Genomic DNA, 14261 nt, shown 5'->3' on the forward strand with positions numbered 1-14261 from the left:
CGATTGTTACTTAAAATATGCTAAATGCTTTTGTTGTCTGCTGCTGCCTATCTCAAAGTTACTGGGAAAACTCAGTTTATGTTTTATTAGGTATAATTCTTTTATGAAACAGAAGCAAGCGATGTCGAAGTAAAAGTGGCCTCTCCTACTCTCAGTCTTATTTCTCCTGCTCATCTTTAGTCAGTGTTGTCCCCATGTTGACAATTAAGATGTATATTTTAATATTGATAATACTACATTTTCAGAGCAGTAGCTTCTATACAACGTTCTCTGCACTAGTGATTGTGAATTTCACTATAATTGGAGATGTAGCTTAGTTGGCAGAGTACTAACATAGCGACTGGGAATGGTGACACACAGCTGTGATCAAGAACTTAGAAGAAACTGAGTTGTTGCCAGCTTCTGCCTATTACAAATAAGGCCACTATGAACATAGTAGAACAATGTGCCCCTGTGGCACGGTGAGGCATCTTTTGGGTATATTCCCAAAAGTGGTATAGCTGTGTCTTCAGATCATGACTGCCCTCTGAAAGATGCAACAAACTGTTGAAAGAGTCAGATGCAGATATTTGCACTCAACCAATGGACAGAAGCAGTTGACCATTGTTGTTGAATTAGGGAAGGCTGAAAGGAGCTGAGGAGAAGGGCGATCCTGTAGGAGGACCAGCAATCTCAATTAATCTGGATCATCACCATCTCTCAAACAACCAACACACATAGAGTAGAGGACTCCCGGGTCTGTGTTCATTCAGAGATGATGCACCTAACCCTCAAGAGACTGGAGGCCCGAGGGAGTTAAGAGTTCACGGGGGTGTGGTAGGGGGTGTATCCCGAGGAGACAGGGGTTGGGGAGGAGGTATGGGATGTAGAACAGATGGAGGGTGGATGGGGGGGTGAGAATAAAATATGACTTTTAAGAGATATAAATTAATTTAGAAATGAAGTGAGATGCTATTCACAAAGCCATATAACTTATCCTAAAGAAGCTATACAAAATATGAGAATTGCAAATTATATGTTGATACCTATAAGAGTATGAGAGGGAGAGTTGGAGAGGGTGATAAACAGGGTGAGAGGGAGGGAGGGAAAGAGGCAGGAGAGAGGGAAAACAAGAGAGGGAGGGAGAGAGGGAGAGGGAGAAAGAGGGGAAGGGAAGGATAGAGGGAGGGAGGGAGGGAGAGAGAGCAAGATAAACAACTGATATGGGCAACACCTTTCCTTTGCTACTTCATTGTTTATTCAGTACTTCCATCAGCAAAGAGTGAGCCCCGATCACTGAGTCCTGAGATAGGTCTGAATAAATGATTCTGTATCGTCAGGCCTATTTTAGGTCCTCCTGCTTTTGAGTGTCCAACTTGTTTACATGAGACCCACACTGTATTCTTGACAGTAACTCCATCTTATCAGTAGAAACAGCAAGCCACTTGCTGGAATGACGATTGCATTGAATTACTTCTTCATACTTCACCCAATCATGGGAGCACATGGTCCCCACATGCCTCTCTTTCTTTCCCTGTGTACATAAATATGATTGGAGGAATCACAGAGCATCTGATCTCCTAAATTGATCTTGATTGGTTGACAGTGGTGGTTAGGAGATTTGCGACATTTACAAACTTGGTTGGACAAAATGGAGCAAAAGAGACATGTCAGAGAGAATTCAATCATTCTCTTAGAAACAGCAGAGGCAGACATGGTCAATCATGCCAGTACATGGAATTCTGGACACTCTTGTTTTTGTTTCACCTTGATGGATGACATGCATCTATATAGATGTTGAAACCATCCCTGGGGGATCACATAAAGGTGACTTAGTGATCATCCTATGTGGTCGTTAATCTTGGTTGTCAAGTTATTTGGACTGGAATCAACTAAGAGTTATCTCTCTGGGGGCTGTCAGTGAGGATATTTTCAGTGAGGAAAAGCTGAAATGGAAAGACCCTTCCCTAACGTATGTAGAAGCTTCTGGTGTTGACCAAGAGATACAGAGGTATAAACGGAAATCGGTGCTGCTTGCTGGATTGCCTTTGTTTCTTGTAAGGGAATGAATGGACCCTGTTGTTGTTATTGTTGTTGCTGCTGCTGCTACATATTTTTCTGACATGACTCTCCAGTGTCTTCAAATTCCAACATGAACTTGAAGGTCCCCAGGAATGTTCTAGATCTTTGACACTACACTGGGACTTCCAAGGTATCTGGCTTTGTGGGTTGATCAACTTCTGGGATCTCTGTCCCTATAATGTACAAATGTATAAAGTCTACTGTTGGACTATTCAACTTCTATTGGCTATAAGTCCTTCTAGCAATACCAACACACACACACACACACACACACACTTGATTCTGCCTTAGGCAACTCTGTCTTTCCCTTGTTTTGGCAGATGGGGAAGCCATTTGGGAGGAGGTGATGGTGTAGCAGATATCCCTGCTCTGACATCAAACATAGGTCTGTGAAAAGAAAAAAAATGGAGATAGAGAGCCATTAAGGAGAATGAAACCACAATAGGATGATGGATTCACATGCAAAATGGATTAAAGATTTAGTTTGCAAAAGTCTAGGGAGCTTGGGTATTATTTGGTCCCATGGGATAATAGGATAATTCTTTACTTGACACATTGAAAGAAAAATGCAGATTGTTCTTACACCTGGTATTTAAAAGATCATTCTTTTATAATTACCATGCAATGGATATTCCTAAGTAATATTCTTGATAATTGCTGCAGTATTCTTGCCTTGGTTTTGAAATGGTACTTCTTAGAGTCAGATATACAGAGCCACAGATTCAGCTGCTTTCATTTTTTTTTCTTTTTTTTTTCTTCAAGCCCTTCTGGAAGTTAATAATGCTCCTGAGAAAGCAATTAAACTGAAAAAATAAAGCTTCATTTTGAAGAATAAGCAGCTTGCAACCTGGTTTAACGCTGAGACGGCACTAATAACAGAGCACTTATGATCTAAGGGAGAAAATGAAAAGTCTTTATTATTTCCCGAAATGACAGAACAACCAGGGCCTAAAGACACACTATCATCATTTATTGCATTAGATAACGTGCATTTTGGCAAATGAAATGCTTGCTTCTGAGTGTTATGTCCTCCACTTTAGGGATCTGGCTAAGTAGTTAATTCCGTCTCTGATATAACGAGTGCTAATGTCACTTTGGACTCAGAAGCAGAGCAAAGGTAGGCGGGAAAAGAAGTAGGCAGAGCCATTGAGGCACCAGCCACACAGAGGTACGGTGATGGGACATAGATACTCATTCGATCCAACACAAAGAAAACAATCTTCATTTTAAGATAAAGTTACTGTAAGAAAATCCTTTTTTCCTTAATCCTAGCACTGCTTTTGAAATGACTGGGCATCTGAAGAGTAAGTCATTTCCATAGGACTGTTAAATTCCCTTCCATCTGAGGCTCTTCTTAATCCTGGCTTGCTTAGCCTCCGGAAACTAACATTCTGGGTAAAGGAAAACCTTTCTTTTCTTTTATCTTTCTTCTTTTATTATTACACATTTTCTTTATTTACATTTCAAATGTTATCCCCTTTCCTGGTTTCCCCTCTGAAAACCCCCTATCCCATCCTCCCTCTCCCTGCTCACCCACCTACCCCCTCCCTCTTCACTGTCCTGGCATTCCCCTACACTGTGGCATCGACCCTTCTCAGGACCAAAGGCCTCTCCTCCCATTGATGTCCAACAAGGCCATCCTCTGCTTCATATGCAGCTGGAGCCATGGGTTTCCTCCATATAAAGCCTGACATAAACCTGTCTCCTGAGAGGCGCTGACAGGGCCTGCCAAAGACAGAGGTGGATGCTTTCAGCCAACCATTGGACTGAACATGAGGTCCCAAATGGAGAAGCTAGAGAAAGGATTGAAGGAGCTGAAGGAGCTTGCAGCCCCATAGGAGGAACAACAATATGAACCAACCAGTACCCCCAGAGCTCCCAGGGACTAAACCACCAACCAAAGAGGAAAGCCTTTCAGAGAAAATAAGAATAATAAACCCTACTAACAATCACATCCTGTTTCATTTTGGCCTTTGGATTGGAAACTGCTTCTTAGAGAAAAAGCTCTATATTTAAAGGAAAGGGCATTTTAAACAAACGATTATTGTTCATAACGCGCTTAAATGCTCCAGGTGCTGATGGCTCTGGGTGGTAACAGGAGGTTGTCATTCTGCTTACTTCTGACAGGAGAGAATCTTGGATTGGATCCTGTGGATAAAAGGAGCATGTTCCTAAACAGGGCAGAGAACCTCATTCCATGTGACACTGTATTGAACTCAGATTAAAAAACAACAAACAACAAAGAAACAAAACAAAACAAAACAAAACAAAACAAAACAAAACAAAACAAAACAAAACAAAACAAAACAAAAGACCCAAACCTAGGGAACCTTTGTTTCCTCTCTCTGAGAAGACTCCAGCTGTAGTCACCAGATAGAAAGGATCTATTCTTATTTCTGCTCATGCTTCATTTCCCCTATAAGCTTCAAGGAAATTACTCCTCTTTCTGGTCCTTGGACCAGTCTTTTCTTCCAATAAAGAGGTTTAGAAATATACATGTTTCAAAATGAAAATCATTTTGATTTTCTTGGAGAATAAATATCAGTTCGGGTCCTTACAGTGCAGGTGTGACTTCAGCTCTTTGAGTTTCTGAGAAACTTTAACTATTGCATCTAAATATTTTTAATTATTTCCTTTAATTTTAAGATTATAATTAAATTTTTCTCCCTTCTCCTTTCTTTCTCTAGACTCTCCTATACATCCCTCCTTGCTTTCTTCCAAATTCATGGTCTCATCTTTCATTAATTATTGATATGTGCATATGTAAATATTATATATCCATACATATTCCTCATGTAACTTGCTCACTTTGTGCAATGTTACTTGTATGTATTTTATCCATTTGGCCTTGGATAACCAGTAGGTGTGTTCTTTCCACTCTCATTGTTCCTAGGTTACCTGTAGTTCTTTATGCAAGCAAGGAACATTGCACCTCTGTTTTTAAGGCAGCATTTTAACATTTTACAAAGAAATTCAATGGACTGAAAGTTTCAATGCAAGGATATACGACAGGGCCAAATACAAGAAGGGAATTTTCAGTGAACTATGAATGAGGAATGAACTGACATCTCCATGTTTTAATCTACAACTGGCTTCTGCTTTCTAGTTAGCCTAAGGTAATTCTTTAAATCAGCTGTCTCAACCTTTCCTTTAATCCAGTTCCTCATGATGTGGAATGACCCCTAGCCATAAAATTATTTTCATCGCTACTTCATGACTGTAATCTGCTACTGATATGAATCACAATGTAAACATATGTGTTCCTTGACGGTCTTAAATAAAGGATTATTTAATACATTTTCCTCTGGAAAGGATTCCAACCCACAGGATGAGAACCATTGCTTCAAATATTATCAATATGAATCAAAACCTGTTTGTAAAAAAAAAGTAAGAGCATACATGAGCCTAGAGGGCAGAATATGTTAGTTTAACAGAGGTAGAAAGTGATTTTGGAAAACAATATGGAAAAAAAATAATGTTTTGTAACCACATGTGTTTAGGTAAAAATATCTGTATATAGATAAGCACTGCACAATTGTTCCAATGTTTTACCAGCATTAAATATAAATAAACTTCACAAATGTCTGCCAGTAGAGTTGTGATTAAATGAAATATAAATATTGTGATGGTTTGTATATCCTTGGACCAGGGAGTGGCACCATCTGAAGGTGTGGCCTTGTTGGAATAGGTGTGGCCTGGTTGGAATGGGTGTGTCACTATGGGTGTGGGTATAAGACCCTACCCTAGTTGCCTGGAAGTCAGTCTTCCACTAGCAGCCTTTGGATGAAGACATAGACCTCTTAGCTCCTCCTGTGCCATGCCTGCCTGGATACTACCATGCTCCCACCTTGATGATAATGGACTGAACCTCTGAACCTGTAAGCCAGCCCCAATTAAATGTAGTTTTTTATAAGACTTGCCTTGGTCATGGTGTCTGTTCACAGCAGTAAAACCCTAACTAAGACAAGTATATATATGCAATAGTTTAGATCTGAAACTTCTCCCAAAGACCATACACTAAAGTCTTGGTCCCTGGATTATGGCAGTCAACCTTTTATGATAGAGGCACTATTTGGAGATGTTAATTCATGCTGGCATGTCATCAGGGCCTCAGACTACCTTTCTCTTTCTGGAACTGACTCCCGTGGCTTCCAGGTATGCGGTAAAAGGCTCTACATCACTGTGTTTCCCCTACCACAATCTGTGATATGCTGACATTTACAGGCCAAGAACCAATAGGCAAAGGGGACATGGATTCAAACCTCTGAAGTCAGGTTTCCTGATTTCCCTCTCTAGTTAGCTATCTCTGATATTTTGTCACAGTGATGAAAGCCTACAGGACACAGTTCAAACTAAGGCATTTCACATAATAGCACATTATGTATACAAGAGCTGAAACAGAAGACTTTTGAAATATATACATTCTGAGAAATCATAGAGAAAATAATTGTGCTTTGTAACACTAGTTTCATGTGGGCAAGAAGATACCGAAAAGACAGAGGCAAGCACCTGGGAACACTGACTTGACTTCAGGGTTCATGCTTCTGTTTACCTCTGTCAAAAATTTATGAGAATCAACGTTTGTTACTGTCACATGAACAACTTGACTAGCCTATCCATCACTTCTTGGACATTAGTGGATGTTACTGCCTTATATGTCACTTTGACCAGCATGTTACAAACTTCCAAAGTCACTAGGAAGTCATTCTCTGTTTTCTTCTCATGCCACCGTTTATACTAATCTACTTTCCACCAGTGAGAAGCCAGCGACTATCCTTCAGAAGCAGGGTAAGTATCCAGATTCTAATATAAATTATTCACTCAAATCTTCTTTGATTGAACGAACACCACTTCACACTTTCCAACCAAGACAACACTAACTTTTTGTGGAGGATTCTGTTTTCAGAATAGCAGCTGGGAGTTCTCAGTTCACATACGTTGCTTTCCATTGTAAATAAAAATCAGGTAACAACAGACTCTGAATTGCCTTCTAGCCATTTCCAAAACAATGTCTACCTTGAAAAACTCATTAAAATTTTCCAAAATAAACTCAAACACATGTCATGAAACACTGCACCCCTGCGTGGACCTAGGCCAGAAGCAGCAGAAAATGAGACACAGAAATGGACTGCTCCAAATTTACATAGTTAAATATGGAGTGTGGAATGTCCCCCACTCCAACTCTCAACGTGTTTCACAAACTCACTATATTGACAAGATGATCCAGTATACCCGAGGTGCCTCTTGTGTAAGAATTCCAGTAGAAGAGTGGGAAATGAATAGGCTCCACTGAAAAGGGAGGGAGGGGCGTTGGAAAAGAGGAAGGTGACTTTTCAGTTTGTTGTTGTTGTTGTTCTTGTTTCCTTTCTTACTTTTCTTATCTAATCTGTGGCTACTTTTCCAACAGAGCAGAATGCTGCCCTGTGGCCAGTACAGGTGCTACTTTTGTTCCTGTTTCGACCTGTCTCAGAATTCTCACTTCAAGCTCCAAAAGAATCTTCAGTGAAATTAAAAAAAAAATAAAAATAAAAAATAAAAAAAGTGTGGTTTGTAAGAAATAGAAGATTGATTAAGGACATTTAAGAGGTGGCAGGTAAGAAAATAATCTACTCGAGACTTAACCCCAAACCCCAATTATATATAATGTGTTTTAATGAGGAATGACAGAACAATTAAAAAGAAGCAGCCAACAAGCTCTTATGCCTAGACCAATGACCTTTCTTAGCATGCTTGAAGGATGATTGTTCATCTTGTTTCAGCAAATCAAATGGAGCACACTGTTTTTAATTGAGGTTTGCATTCAATCTCATCATTTGGATGATTATTGCCTATTTGAAAATATTTTCAAGAACATTACCAAATCACCTTATTTCTCCTTTATTTCCTTACTTAGCTTTATAAACACAAGTGGCTTAAAACTCTTGGAATGTAAATATGCCTTCGAGAGTTTTCCAACTGTGGGTTATTGAAATATAACACTTGTGACTAATAGGGGCCAAGTTTAAAATGTTAAGGTATTTTTTATGTTTTTATTGATAGATAATCAGCTTTCCTGAAGAAGTATTTCATGATACAACTGAAACGTAGAAAATGACACTTTTGAGAAATGATTCCCCGATTTTTTTTTAGAAACGTAAAACAACAACAAAAAACAAAATCAAGCATTGGACTTCTTGTGTGTGATGTTTTACACTTACTGTTTGGTTGAGACCAAAAGGGAAAAATTTGCCTTCTTAAGAGTCTTCTGTGAACAAATGTTTTAAATTCTGTATCTTGTATTACTCCTTGTATTTCTACGGATGGCATAAACTGTTGTATCTTGTATTACTCTTTCTATTTCTATGGATGGTATAAGCAAAATTTAGGTTTCAGGGAACACACCAGTGCGAGCAGACATTTGGAAAGATGTTCTGCCACCTTTGGAAATATTAAAAAATATATACAATAAAGAGGGTTTGAAGCCGGCACATGACTAAATCTAGGCAATTTATAACCCAACTATTAGGGAACAAATGGATATGTTTATTTAACAGATGATATTTCAACTCCTCTAGATAGGATATTTTTTGGTAGAGAGAAAAAAGAAAATAGTGTAAATTGACTTATATTGCATATTATGCCTGCCTATATATGCTACCTAACTTGCATAATTTAAATTGACATGTGTCTGCTTTTGTCTTTGGTATGAGTGGTTAACTTGTCTTTTCTAGTCTTTCTCTTTAAAATTTATTCATAGAGAGTAGCAGAGTGTACGACAGATACTTCTAAGTATATTATACAATTATTAGGAGAGCTGTCCTCATTATCCCATGAGTATTGAAAAATGAAAAATTTAGTTCCTGATATGTGCTCGATTAATCTCCACCGTGTTGGTTACAGACCATTATATCAAAGTTACCAATAGGTGGGTATGACATATAGAGGGAATTCAATGGCATCATTCATATATTCAGAGCCTGAGTATGGGAAGCCTGTTTAGTGACACATCACTGCAATGGCCAGATGGGCTTGGCAACTAGAGAGGTTAGGAATGGGGAAAATATCACTAAGTTTTAATTACGATGCCAGTGTTTGTTTGTTTGTTTGTTTGTAAATCCTAATTCAGTACAATAGTCTATAAAAATATTTCTTTAATTCCTTGAGGGTATAATTACATTTTTCCTCTTCCCTTAATTTTCTATACACCCTCCCATAATACTGTGTTTGCTCTCTCATTAAAACTCATGACCTTTATAACTTATGTATAAATGGATATATATATATATGATATGTAATATATATATAAATATGTTTATATATATATATGTGTGTGTGTGTGATATGGAACATATACATACATCCATATATAACACAGGCACACACACACACTCACACACACTCACACACACACACACACACACACACACACACACACACACATATACCTAAATACATGGATATAACCTGTTCAGTCTATATAATGTTACTTGTATGCTGAGGACAAATGGAATAGCTTTTCCCTGGCAAGAATGTGCCAGTTGTTTATTTAGCACTATATTCTAAAGGTTTAACAGTTATCTGTTTACTCAACTAACTTTTTAAAATTTATGTTTTACATGTTACAAGCATTATTATTAATTAAATGTTTGCATTTATAATCAATGTAGAAAACTGACAATGTTTTTACCTTATTTTGCATGACATCAATACAAAAAGTAACATTTCTACGTGCTACATGTCTCCTGTCAAGAATCCAACAACCCATGACATAATTTAGTTGAGTCAGTTTTTCAATATTGTGTGCCATGTCTTCTTCTTGTAACTAAATTCTGAAACATTAATCATGTGAAGAAATTTTATCCTGAATGTATTTCCAAAAGGGACTTTTAAAAATAACTTAATTTGAAAAGTTGATATTCCAGTGTCATCCTAAATCAATGCAAAGGGCCCTAATTGATATTAAACAAACTGATAAATATGCCACCATCACATAAATGCAAATATATTATTAATTAATTCAGTGACAGCTCTTGACATTTAAAGGTGATTCATCCTAATTCACCCAAGCCATATCAGCAATGTTTTTTAAAGTCAGTTTAAATCAGGAAACTAATGTGCATTTAAGACGTATAGAACAAAAACACTCTTAAAGTTTTTGAAATGGAATGTTAGGCAAACTCTTGGCTACAAACTCTTAAAAGGTCAATAGTGGGAATATTTGGTTATTGCCCCATAATACTTCCTTATGCTTACTGTTCCTGTAATATCATGACTTTTCAAGAGGCATTTAAGTTTCATTATTATAGTAATCTCTCATCTGTGGTCTTTAGCCTACCTAGTAAGTCCAAACTTAGGCAAGGAAAATGGTGTCTCACTCTCGAATGACTGAGAGCTTCTTAACAAAGAGCCTTTTATTTTACTGTGTATTTTTCTATAGTAGGAGCAGTGCCCTGATCTCTTTCATATCTCACACAAAGAGCTGAGTCACAAATAATATAAATAAATGAATGTTTAATGGTCGGGCCCATAGTTGCTTCACTCAGATAAACCTTTTTTATCAGTGACTGTCTTTTGAAATTATTGTTTCATTTGATTTTTATTATTATTTAATTATGCACATGAGTCCTTTCTTCTGGGGATAAGTGCATGTGTGAGTATGGTGCCTGCAGAATCCATAAGAAGGTAATAGAGCCCCTGGAGTTACAGTTAAATGCATCTTTTTGCTGGGACTAAAATTTGAGTCCCCTTCAAAGGCCATCTCTTCATCCTCAGATGCAACTCTCATTTGAATGGAATTGATTCTCCTTTTCCGGTTACTGCAGAATAATCTTCCTGAGTATTCATAATATAAATACTCTTATGTTCATACTTAGGTTCTACAGGAACTAACGAGTTTGTTTCTTTCCACATGAATTTAAAGAAACATAGAAACTCTGCTCTTCTGGCTGCTGTACCAGGAGAACATGCAGAATGTGATGCAGATGATTTGAGCATCCTTACAGATACTTATTAACTCTGGCCTTGTACTAATACACTTCACTGCTTACTAAACAGGAATTTGTTGATAAGTAACTTTAAAACAGACTATTATTAGAAAACATATTTTTATTAAAAATGGTATGTAATTTAATGAACTCTCCATCCATTTCTCTTCTACTAAATTCTTACATTAGTGTCATAAATTTGCAATAATCATTGATCCAACATTGATGCCTCATTATTGACTAAAGCCCATGCTTGATTCATATTTCTTCAGTTTTTTTCCCTCCTGTCCTTTTCTTCTATTTTATGTCACCTCTGTTGCCACAACATACCTGTCTGTTACTCCTCTGTAGTATGCTCTGATAGCTGCTCCAGTTTTTCTTGTTTCTTATAACCTTGACATTTTTGTTAGCTATTTTCTACAATAGAATCTCATGCTTACATTAGTATTTTGAGTTATACTGAGTTACATTTAATGTTATGGACTTTTAAGAGACAAGCATGCACAGGAAACTGCATATCCGCCACATACACACTCACTATAAACAAACAAACAAACACCTCAAAGATACACAGAAAAGATTTTTTATCTCCAATTAACTGACTTAATAATTCAATTTATAGTGACATGAACTTTGAAAACATCTTGACAGTAAGTTAGAATGGAGCACTGACTACTTTACTTCTCAGAATAGTCCAGCACTTACCAGTAGAGCTTTTGCCGTCTTGGTAACTCTTCCACAACTCCTTCAACATGCTTCCTACTTTCTTGCACTAGTAGATGTTAGAGACCCAAGCTTTTACCAAAGCTTGACACTTCATCCAGAATCCCTGTGACATTGTATTGGAGCATGGTCTCAAAAAAAAAGAGAGAATTTAGGGAACGGATGTAACTTGCTATATGAGATGGTGGCAAAGGTTTGGAGCAACTATACATTACCAATGAAAACAAATAGAACAGAACAGCAAAGAAAGAATACAAACACATCTCTCACTTTTCACAGTTCCCTCATTACAACTCTGCCATAGCTTCCTGAACAACAGCATCCCCATGCAGTCAAATGCTAGCATGCCTCCACACATTCTGCAGTCCTAGCCTCTGGAGAGCTCATGATATCCTCACCTGCTACAGAACAGTTTCTCTCTTTCTCTTTGTTCCTGGAAACTCCTCCTCAAGGCCCTTGCTATATATGATGCTCTTACTAATCTCCAGCTATTTCAGTTCCAAGTGTGCTGGCTCAAGGAAGGTTTTCTCTGTTTCTGATGAAACTGTGCCTTTGAAGACAATCTAGTAGCTTGTCACCCAGATCTCTATCTTTGGTTGGAGGCTTTCTGTAATGTCCAGAGTCATACATCCAATGTCTCCTTATTATGTCAACTTTAGCTCTTAGAGGCAGCTCAGACCTAACATTTTTAAGGGTTTTGTATTTTCTTGTCACCCAGTCCATCTTTGCATCTTACAAAAGAGCACTGGTACACACGGTGATGAATTGTAATTCATTCGCTCTCTCCATAAAACTTGTGGGTTTCAAGTGTCTTCATATTATATTTAGAACAAATTTTAATTTCTTGCTCTCCCTCCTATGTTCTCCATCATATTCCAATTCAATCGCTAGATTGAACCAAGGGATTCTTTTCTGATTTCCGAGCAACTTTTTCCTTTTCTATAAGCTTTTTAACTAACCCTCTGTTCTGCCTGAAATGTCATCTTTTAGATACAAAAAAATCTGGCATGTCAGATTCCTTCTTAATTTGAAATCTTGTATTAAATATGCCTCATCAAGGAGAAATCCTGTGATTATCTTCCTTCTATCACATCATTTGAGATATTTCATTTTTAAGTTTTAAAATGAACACGTGGAAAAGCTCATGCCTACTTTCCATTGATCTCTTCATAAGTCAATTTTTCTCATTCACTAGAAGGAAAGACTGCAAAGGCAGGAAACATTGATTATTTATTGATGAGCACCTAGAGTCTAGCACAATATCTAAGATGCATTGTATATACATGTTGACTATTATTTAAAGGATTAGCCGATGCAGATTGAAAAGACTATCATTGGTCACCACTGAAATTAACTGAGGGGACTGCATAGGTGGATATGTGGTTAAAATACTTGCCAATCTTCCAGAGGATCTTAGTTTTGTTCTCAAAACTTATGTCAGGCAGCTCACCACCATCTCTAACTCCAGACCAAAGATATGGCCTCCACAGGCACCTAAACTCACTAGTGTGTATTTATATAGACAGAAACACACACATAAAATTAAAAAGAAAATAAATCTGTAAAAAGGAATTAAAAATATCTTATAGTAATTAATAAGATTATGACATGCTCTACACCTTGAAAAAGTTAAATACATTTATTAAAATAAATTATCTGAAACATATAAAAAGAGTTATGTGTTCATAATATGAATATAAAAAAACTGTATTGGCCAAATACTGTAAGAGAGAGTAATTTATAAACATGTATTTGATTCTGGAAAAGTGGAACCCAGTTGCTTACCAAAAGGGCTATGCTCACAGTTAAAGTATTTTGTCAACTTGCTGTTCATGTCTTATGTCTCCACAGTGACTAATTTTATGCCTTAATCAAGAGACCTTCCTCCCCCTCCCCCTCTTCCTCCTCCTCCTCTTCCTCCTCCGCCTCCTCCTCTTCCTCCTCCGCCTCCTTCTATCTTTTAGTTAAGGTTACTATTGCTGTGACGAGATACCATGAAGTTTCACTAATGTTGGCTGCCAAAGGACACATGTTAATGCTACTGACAGGTAATATTTCCTCTGTGCTATGGTTAGCTTTTCATCCTTCAAGCATTTTCTTTCAGATTGGAAGTCTGTATTACCAATCTGAAAGAAAGTGATGGTGATGGTAACAGACAGGAATGTCACAGGGTACCAAGTTGGGCAGGAAAGCATTTATTTGGCTCATCCTTCACATCTTTGTTCATCTTCAAGGAGGTCAGGACAGGAACTCAAGCAGGGTAGGAGCTGATGCACAGACCATGGAGGCATGCTGCTTTCTGGCTTGCTCCACATCGGGCTTGCTCAGTCTGCTTTTTTGTTTTGTTTTGCTTTGTTTTTAAATAAAACCTGGAGCCACCAGCCCAGAGATGGTCCCACCCGCAAAGGGCTGGGCTCTCCCTGTCAATTACTAAATAAGAAAATGCCCCACAGGCATGAATACAGCTCAATTTTAGGAAAACATTTTCTTATGGAGGTTTCCTCCTCTCAGATG

The sequence above is a fragment of the Mus caroli genome, unplaced genomic scaffold (genome assembly GCF_978045245.1).
Source record: "Mus caroli unplaced genomic scaffold, Mus_caroli_1 scaffold_10, whole genome shotgun sequence".
NCBI lineage: Eukaryota > Metazoa > Chordata > Mammalia > Rodentia > Muridae > Mus > Mus caroli.